Source organism: Piliocolobus tephrosceles, chromosome X (assembly GCF_002776525.5).
Source record: "Piliocolobus tephrosceles isolate RC106 chromosome X, ASM277652v3, whole genome shotgun sequence".
Classification (NCBI taxonomy): Eukaryota; Metazoa; Chordata; class Mammalia; order Primates; family Cercopithecidae; genus Piliocolobus; species Piliocolobus tephrosceles.
In genome coordinates, this window is record NC_045455.1 from 51,532,402 (window position 1) to 51,541,520 (window position 9,119).

At 39.4% G+C, this 9,119-nt stretch overlaps 1 pseudogene; it reads left to right on the forward strand.

The window, feature by feature from the left end:
- Nucleotides 1-318: 318 nt before the first annotated feature.
- On the forward strand, nt 319-1,521 carry LOC111535639 (annotated as a pseudogene).
- The last annotated feature ends 7,598 nt before the right edge of the window (nt 1,522-9,119 follow it).

Here is a 9,119-nt window from a genome sequence, read left to right on the forward strand (position 1 = left end):
CAGCCTCCGAGGGGAGGCTGCACTGCAAGCATCCCTGGAGGGAGAAAGTATGCACTGGTTGGATGGCAGCTGGTGCTGCACGGGGAGCTTAGCACTGCTGGGAAGAATCCAGTGAGTGATGGCGTTTATATCTCCTGATCGTGATGTACAGCCTTCAGTTGGGGACATTTAATACACAGAACACCTGGTCCAGGCTGCAGCTGCGAGACTCAGAGGTGAAGCTTGAGTGGCTCAGGAAGGAAAAAGAGCCACCCTTGAGAGAAGAGACAGCAGTCCTGGCATTGGCGGCCCCACCACTGCCACATCTGCCGGGAAACAATGCTGCTAGTGACATTCAAACTGTGCCCCAGGAGCTCCTACAGACACATGTGCAACACGAAGGGGCTGAGGCAACAGGCTGTGAGAAGCATTGGCCAGGAGCTGATCAGGAGGGCCCTGGGAGGCCCCACTCCAAGCACATGGGTTAACCAGATTCGGCGGTGGAGTTCTCTGCTTGGTTCGCTGCTGGAAGAGACTCTCTGGCCGGGCCCAGTGGCTCACGCCTGTAATACTAGCAGGTTGGGAGGCCGAGGAGGGCAGATCACGAGGTTCGGAGTTCGAGAGCAGCCTGACCAACATGGTAAAACCCCTAAAAATACAAAAATTAGCCAGGCGTGGTGGCGCATGCCTGTAATCCCAACTACTCGGGAGGTTGAGGCAGGAGAATCTCTTGAACCTGGAAAAAGAAAAGAAAGAAAAAAAAAAGAAAGAGAGAGAGAGACTCTCTACAGTGACAAGGAACTGACCTATCTCCGGCAGGGGGAAGAGGCCATGCAGAAGGCCTTGGGCATCCTTAGCCCTCAGCAACCAGGAGGGCTGGAAGAAGGACAGCCAGCAGGACAGTGGGGACAAAGTGATGAGTAAAGTGGCTCTAGATGTGGGCAAGATGTTCCAGTTGCAAGTTGCGGTGGAGTCACCCATGAAGAGGATCTACGAAGAGCTGGTGGAGTGCATGGAGGCAGTGGGGGAGTGGAACCCCAATATCAAAGAGATCAAGGTCCTGCAGAAGGTCAGAAAAGATGCATTCATTACCTACAGCTGGCTGCAAAGGCAACAGGAAACCTGGTGGGGCCCCGTGACTTTGTGAGCATGAGCTGTGCCAAGTGTCGAGGCTCCACCTGTGTGCTGGCTGGCATGGCCACAGACTTCAGGAACATGCCCGAGCAGAAGGGTGTCATCGGGGGTAGCATGGTCCCACTTGCATGGTGCTTCACCTGGTGACCAGAAGTCCCTCCAAAACCAAACTTTCGTGACTGCTCAGCATCGACCTCAAGGGGTGGCTGCCCAAGAGCATCATCAACCAGGTTCTGTTCCAGACCCAGGTGGATTTTGCAAACCACCTGCACAAGCACCTGGAGTCACACCCTGCCTCTGAAGCCAGGTGCTGAAGGCCAGCCTGCTGTTCCCAAGTGTGCCCAGCTGTACTGGTATGCACGCTTATCAGGAGAATCCCTGCTGGAAGCCTACAAGTTTAAAGTCTCCATCTGGCGACAGAGTAATAGGTGAGGTTAGTGTTTAGAGCACAACACTAGGATTCGGATTGGTAACAGTTTTTAGTACCAAGAAAACAGGGATGAGACTCTTTGATTAAAAGGTAACTTCATTCACTGAATAGCTATGACATGAAGGTTAAGGCTCCTAAAATATTTGTAAAAATTTTTTTTCTGGGCCCTTATGTGCCCACTTAAAATCATTTTTAAAATGCTAGTGGCTGATATGTGTGTGGTGGATGCTAGCCACAGGGCCTGAGAAGTCTTGCTTTATGGGCTGGAGAATGCCATGCCCTGCAGGCAGTGCATGTGCACAAGCAGAATCTCAGAGGGTCTCTAGCAGCCCTCTGCTCCTCCCAGTCACTGCATGGCAACACCAGAGAACTGCTTAGCATCCCACAGTGGGTACCTTCCAGAAATATAGTCCAAGCTTTCTCTATGCAAAAAGACAAAACTAATTAGTAAATAGATTTCCCTATTGCTTCCATAGGCACCAGTCAAAATAAAGAATCATCATTCACACACACACACACACACACACACACACACACACACACACACACACAACAAGGACCTGAGTTCAGAAAATGAAGCCTGTAATCACACACTAAAATGAAAACAATGAATCATGTTAAACACTTAATAAATGTATTGCTTCCACAGCCTTGTGACATGGTTTGGCTGTGTCCCCACCCAAATCTTGAATTCCCATGTGTTGTGGGAGGGGCCTGGTGGGAGGTAATTGAATCATGGGGGTGGGTCTTCCCATGCTGTTCTAGTGTTAGTGAATAAATCTCACTAGATTGGAGGGTTTTAAAAATGGGAGTTTCCCTGCACAAGTCTTTTGCCTGCTGCCATCCATGTAAGATGTGATTTGTTCCTTCTTGCCTTCCACCATGATTGTGAAGCCTCCCCAGCCATGTGGAACTGCAAGTCCATTAAATTTCTTTCTTTTGAAAATTGCCCAGTCTTTGGTATGCCTTTATTAGCAGCAAGAAAGCAGACCAATAGCCCTTGGGTTTTGTTATTTCAGTCTCTGCTCCTGCCCTTGGCTGCAAATCTAAAAAGATCTTATGAGTTATGTGATTACTGTTAAGTAATGTAAGAATCTCACATCAATAATTAATAAGTCTACATCAATGAAATAAATCAAAACATACACACATGCATGTACACACACATGCATGCACACACACATTTAGTTGGAAATAAATGTTCTTCCCCAGTTTATTCTACTATGTATTAGCCACCAGCAATCTCCATTGTTTCCAAAACTTCCAAAATCTGAGGGAGAGCAGAAATGTGCCAAGAATATATAAAAAATATTTCTTTCTTTTTTCTTAATAAAAAAATTAGTTAATATAAGTAGAAGCACAGGTATAGGACACAATTCAAGATTTGGTGATCCACTGGCTCATTGATATCTCAAGGAACTCAGTATCTTTATCTCTGTGCTGTACTATCTGAGGTGTCAGAGCAATTACTCTGAGTTATCAGACAGCAACCAGTAGCAGTCAAGTCTATATGCTGTCTTATATCCACTGGGAGATAATACATTTGTCTATGCTTCCGCAGCAGGCATTCTAAAATTCTTTTTGGCTCCCACTCTCACCTGAAACAACAGCTGTACCCAGAATGAATTTTTGTTAAATGGCCAAAGCCTACCAATGTTTACCAATAAAATAAGGAAAGGGGTATACAATCAGTTCCATCCGAGGAGAATGGAATTGATATTTAGTACTTTCTCTGTCTTCAACTTTTTTGTTGACCATGGATAATTTCTTCAATTCCTTGGACTTAGGGTACTTCATTTTTAAAAATTTAAAGATATGATTAAGAAGTTTCTCAGATTTCTCAAGAGAATATGATTCTGAAAACTTAGCTTCTGAGAATTTAATATTTTAATAATTCAGTATTTCATATGATGTGATAGACATGGATCTAAAATCTGCAATTACTGATCATAAAATACAAACACTTTTTATCTCGTGGAACACATATTCTAATGCAGGCAACAGGAATAAGTCAAATTTATAGTAAGTTGCTAATGATAGACAACAACAAAGTATAAAAAGATACCAAGAAATGCTGGAGAGATTTTGAAACATCACATGGCCAAAGAAGCCCTCTCAAGAGGTGATATGAGAACAAATACTAGGAATGTCATGGTAAGTTTAAGAAATTAGTGTCCATAGAGCAGACAGAAAGAGACATTATCATGCAGGTGATGGTATCAAAGAAGTAAGGAGGATCAGATCTTTGAAAGTACTTATAGGCCATTAAAAGCTTTATGGTAACAATTTAGATCTTGAGGAAAGCCTATTAAAAAAAAAAATGGACTGAAAAGAGTCCTTCTTTCTCCAATGTTCAGCAACAAGTTCAACCCTGTGCTTGCTGACGAGAAAGCAGCAGAAATTGGACAGCAGGGAAAGACATTTTATTACAACCCATGTTAAATGTGTTGCTAAAATTTCCTGCTGTTTATAATGCCTAAAAAACAATAAAATTGAATTTATATGTGACATTTTATAAATACTCAATTAAGGACAATGATTTTGAAACTGCTTTCGATCAAAAGGTTGCAATAGCGTTACAGAGTTCAAAAGATTTACCAAAAGTAAAATTCATGTTCCGACACTGCTGCTATGTCCCTTGATTCACTTGGCATACCACAAATGTTTTCATCTTTAAAACGCAAAGTACAAATGCTGAGCAAGCTGGGTTTGTGAGATTTATGCCTCACAGGATCCTGATTAGCTTATGTATATTATCCAAGGAAGTTTTGGTTAATTCTATAGAGTAGATCCTCAAATAATATGATTTTATTTGACATTGTTTATTGTAATGTTGATGAGATTAACAGTTGATTCCCAGAGTGCCACTGTCCTTGTGGAGTTTGTACATTCTCCCCATGTCTGCCTCTGTTTTCTCCAGTACTATGGTTTCATCCTATGTCCCAAAGGTGTACACATTAGCGTAACTGGTGTGCCTACATGGTTCCAGTAGGAGTGACTGTGTGTGTGTGTGTATTTGTGTACCCTGTGATGGGATAGTGTCCTGTCTAGGGCTGCAAGGCTGGTTTGCACCTTATCTATGAGATGCCAGGACAGGATCTAGCCACCCCAGGCCTAGAATAAAGGGTAGGGGACAAATGATTATCAAGTAAAAATTTGCAAAGTCTACAATAACTACACAAAAGCAGGACAATAAGTGATACAACACAAAAGTGCTCAGCTAGCTACCACATATGTTACTGTTTGTTTTTGAAACTTCAAAGAAAAAATATTCTTAATAATCATACTTTCAAATAAAAATAAAATATGTTTCTCAGTTTTTTTCAGCACACATTGACTTTAATAGATTTTTCTTTCTGGTCACAATTTCCTTAGCATTTCCATTAACCAAAAAAATATTTGTGATGTGTGTTCAGTATGCCCATTCTTAATACTTTTACTTTATTCTAGTCTGATTACTATTGTTGGATAAAATAATAATAAATCCCAAATTATAATCACTTTTGTAAGCAAATTTCAGAGAAAACTGTTGAGATAGTAAAGAGTAATACAGTACTGCTAAGAAGATTTTAGTTTCTGGCTCTCTTCAATGTGACTTTTTTTTTTTTTTTTTTTTTAATTCTGAAGTTTCTAAAGTAAATGTAGATTATCCTTCCAACTTCTTGTTCTTTTAGTTTATTAAAATTAGTTTTCTCTAATAATACTCTTTTCCACTATATTTTAGTATCTAGCTCTTATGGTCATTACAAAGGTCTTGATGTTATCAAGAATTTTATACACACACCATAATATTATTATCATGTGGTACATTCTCTGACAAATTATTGTCCTTTTAGCTCTAATCTTCAGGTGACTTGAATATAGCAATTATTTTTCTTTTCTTGAGACGGAGTCTTGCTCTGTCGCCCAGGCTGGAGTGCAATGGCGCAATCTTGGATCACTGAAACCTCTGCCTCCTGGGTTCATGCGATTCTCCTGCGTCAGCCTCCCAAGTAGTTGGGATCACAGGCACCTACAATTCTTTAACTTCACCTGGACCACTGATGTTTTCAACCTTTAAATCTCTCAAGTCTAGGTTTCCTTCTTACCTATTTTATATCTTATTTTCAATGATCATGATCACTCTGCCCTGTCACAATTGGCTTCCCTTGCCCATATCTCACTCTTGCATTTGGTGAAATTGCAGAGATAGTTAGATGTAACTCTCTATCTCCTGTTCAGGTACTTATTCAGATGAATATGAAAAACAAATGAGGCTTTACTCCTGTTAGATAATCATACTCGATAACCTTTATTTATTTGCTTATTCCCTCAGATGACTGTTACGTATGTTTTTCTTTTCCCTGAAACCTCCAATACCTCCTTAGCTGATCCGCATGCTCAGAGGATGAACTTATTTTCTAATTAACTGGGAAATTTTCAGTAATTTGAAAGAAAAATCTAATAAACCACATTCATCCACCTACAAATATCTTTATTCATAAGCTCTGTCTTCCCATCTGCTCCTATCTAAAGACAATCCTTCCATTTATACAGCAAATACTATCTCCTCCCGCCTATTTCACATCATTTGTTAGCAATTATTCCCTCTTTCCTATATCATGTATTCTCCCTTCTCTACCAATCCCCTCAGCATAAACAACCAATTATTTCTTCCATCTTGAAATCCCATCTTTGACACTTGTCTTCACAGATGCTACTCCACCTTTTTACTCCTCTTTACAGCAAGCATCTCAAAAGTGTTGTCTGTATTCACTGTCTATATTCTATTTAAAACACTCCACTGAAATTGCTTTTGTTAAATTCAAATTACATCCAACATATTTCTAAACATATTTTCAATTTTCAGTGTCCAACATAATCAGTATGCAACTTTTATCAGCAGGATATGATACAACCAATCCCTGCATCCTCCTCTGAACACATACCAAAAACTCAGTTTCCTTACTGTTTTACTAACCACTCAATCTCCATCTTTTCTCATAGTTCATTTTTCCCCTTTTTTGTTTCAATTTGAAGAATTCCAGGGTTCAGGCTTTAGTTTCCTCCTTTTCAATAGCTATAATATTTTCCAATTGATAGTGTCTATTTTTCTGTCTTTTTATCTGCTATAGTTTGTTGCTCAGAATTATTTTCTGAATTACAGACTCATATGTATATCACACTGCCTGCCTGACATTTCTATTTGAATGTCTAACAGAGATTTGAAGCTCTACAAGTCTAAAATTGAATTTCTGGTCTCCCCCCTCAAACCTACTGTCTTCACAACTTTTTCTTTCTCAACCAATTGCATCTGCACCAATATAGTTGCCCTAAATAAAAATTCATGAAATTATTCTAGACAACCCACTTTTCTTATATACCTATACTTGTTTAAAAATCTGTGGTGTTTACCTTCAAAATATATAAAGAATCTGACCTATAATCGCCAAATGTCCTATCACAAACAATGGCTGAACCAACAATGTCTTTAGCCTGGATTTTTGCAAGTCTTCCAACAGGTTTCTCTACTTCAACTCTGAACTCTCTAGAATCCTTTCTTAATATAGCAGTTAGATAGGTTAATTTAAAATAGAATTCAGATCATATCACTGCTCTACTGAAAACTATGCAGTGTTTACCATTTCACAAAAGCTAAATCTTTTTTTTTTTTTTTCTTAGAAGGAGTCTCACTCTGTTGCCCAAGCAGGCTGGAGTGCAGTGGCAGGATCTGGGCTCACTGCAAGCTCCGCTTCCCGGGTTCAGGCGATTCTCCTGCCTCAGCCTCCGGAGCCGCTGAGACTACAGGCGCCCGCCACCAAGCCCTGCTAATTTTTTTGTATTTTTAGTAGAGACAGGGTTTCACCGTGTTAGCCAGGGTGGTCTCGATCTCCTGACCTCGTGATCCGCCCACCTCGACCTCCCAAAGTGCTGGGATTACAGGCGTGAGCCACCGCGGCCGATCCCACAAAAGCTAAATCTTAAAGCCCTTCGATATCCTACTTAATTTCCCCCAGTTACATCTTTAATCAGTTTCCTGATAGTTTCCATTCCATTCACTCTGCACCAAACACAGTAGCCTCCTTTGCAGGCCATGAAAGTATCAGGTATCTCTGCCATAAAGCTTTTCTGCAGATGGGTCCCTTCGTCTCAAATGGCTCATATCTGAACATTGCACAAATGTCACTATGTCAATAAGCCTCCCTTAGTGTTTTAAAATTACATGTTTAAAATTACAACGTATCTCTGCCATTCCAGACCCTCTGAATCTTTCCTGCCCAGCTCTACATAGTTTTTTTTTTTTTTTTTCCCATAGCCCTTATTATCTTCTAACTTATTTATTGCTTGTTTTTACATTGTAATTCATTTCTGTAATTTTTGTATTCCCTAATAGATATTATCAAAGAAGCAAGGATATTTGGTTTACTAATACATCCCAAGGGCCTACAATATTTCCAAATATAGAGTAGGCGCTTATTTTTTAAAACTAAATGAAACAAGAAGATGTAATATTTACTAAGCACTTAATATTTGTCAAGCACTGTACTGTCTTGTAGGTCTTGTAGACATCGTATCTCTGTCTCTGTCTCTCACACACGCACACACACACACATGCACACACAAAGCAGGACAAAGTGAGACAGAAATAGATAATGCTGTAAGGACTTTTGAATAATTAACTCATTTTATCTGAGCAGCAAACCATATTAGAGTTGGTATTACTATATTTTCCATTTTGTCAAAGAAGAAAACTGATGTCTAGAAAATTTTGTAACTTGCTCAAGGCCACAGAGCCAATAAACTGTGAAGTTGATATTCACATGGAAGCAGTGTGATTCTGACAGCTGCTTTTAACCACATGTATACAACATTATGCTGGAAAGTAGGAGAGCCAAGATTTGAAAGCAAGTGGTCTGATTCCAGAGCCCACATTCTTAATGAACCACATATATTTTCTTCAATACTAGACCCCTACTGGTCAGCTGAACGTGTTCTTTTTCAGTCTTATTAAGTTGTCAATAGGCACTAGATAGAAAGAGTAGAGTGCTCTAAAAGTATTTAATGTCCACAATTAGTTTGTCCACAATTAGGGACTTAACTTCCTATGCTTATGAACCCAGTAAATCTATGTCTGCACCGAATGTTATCCTAAGTGATATGTAAACAATAATAAGTACCTGTAAGAACATAAGCATGTCACATAGTCACTCTAGGCTGTTTATATTTTTTTATTTCACCAAGATGTGACAAGTTTGATCTTAGATTTAACATGTCGTGACTATAGGTGGTAATATGAATTTACATTATTCCTTTACTCTTTTTCAATTTAAAATGAATCATTTCACACAAAAATTTATTTATAAATTATTTGCACAACAATCGTCATAATCTTCAGCATGTTCACAATCATCGTCATAATGGGAACTATTATTTACATCCACACGTTGAATTTAAAAATTAAGTAAGCTATTTATATTCACAGATGACAATGAGAAAGAATGAATTTATATATAGCAAGGATTACAATTAAGTCAGCTTGAATTTTTTTCCTGCAACGTGACTGTGATGATGATTTATCCTTTGCGGTTTATTTCAT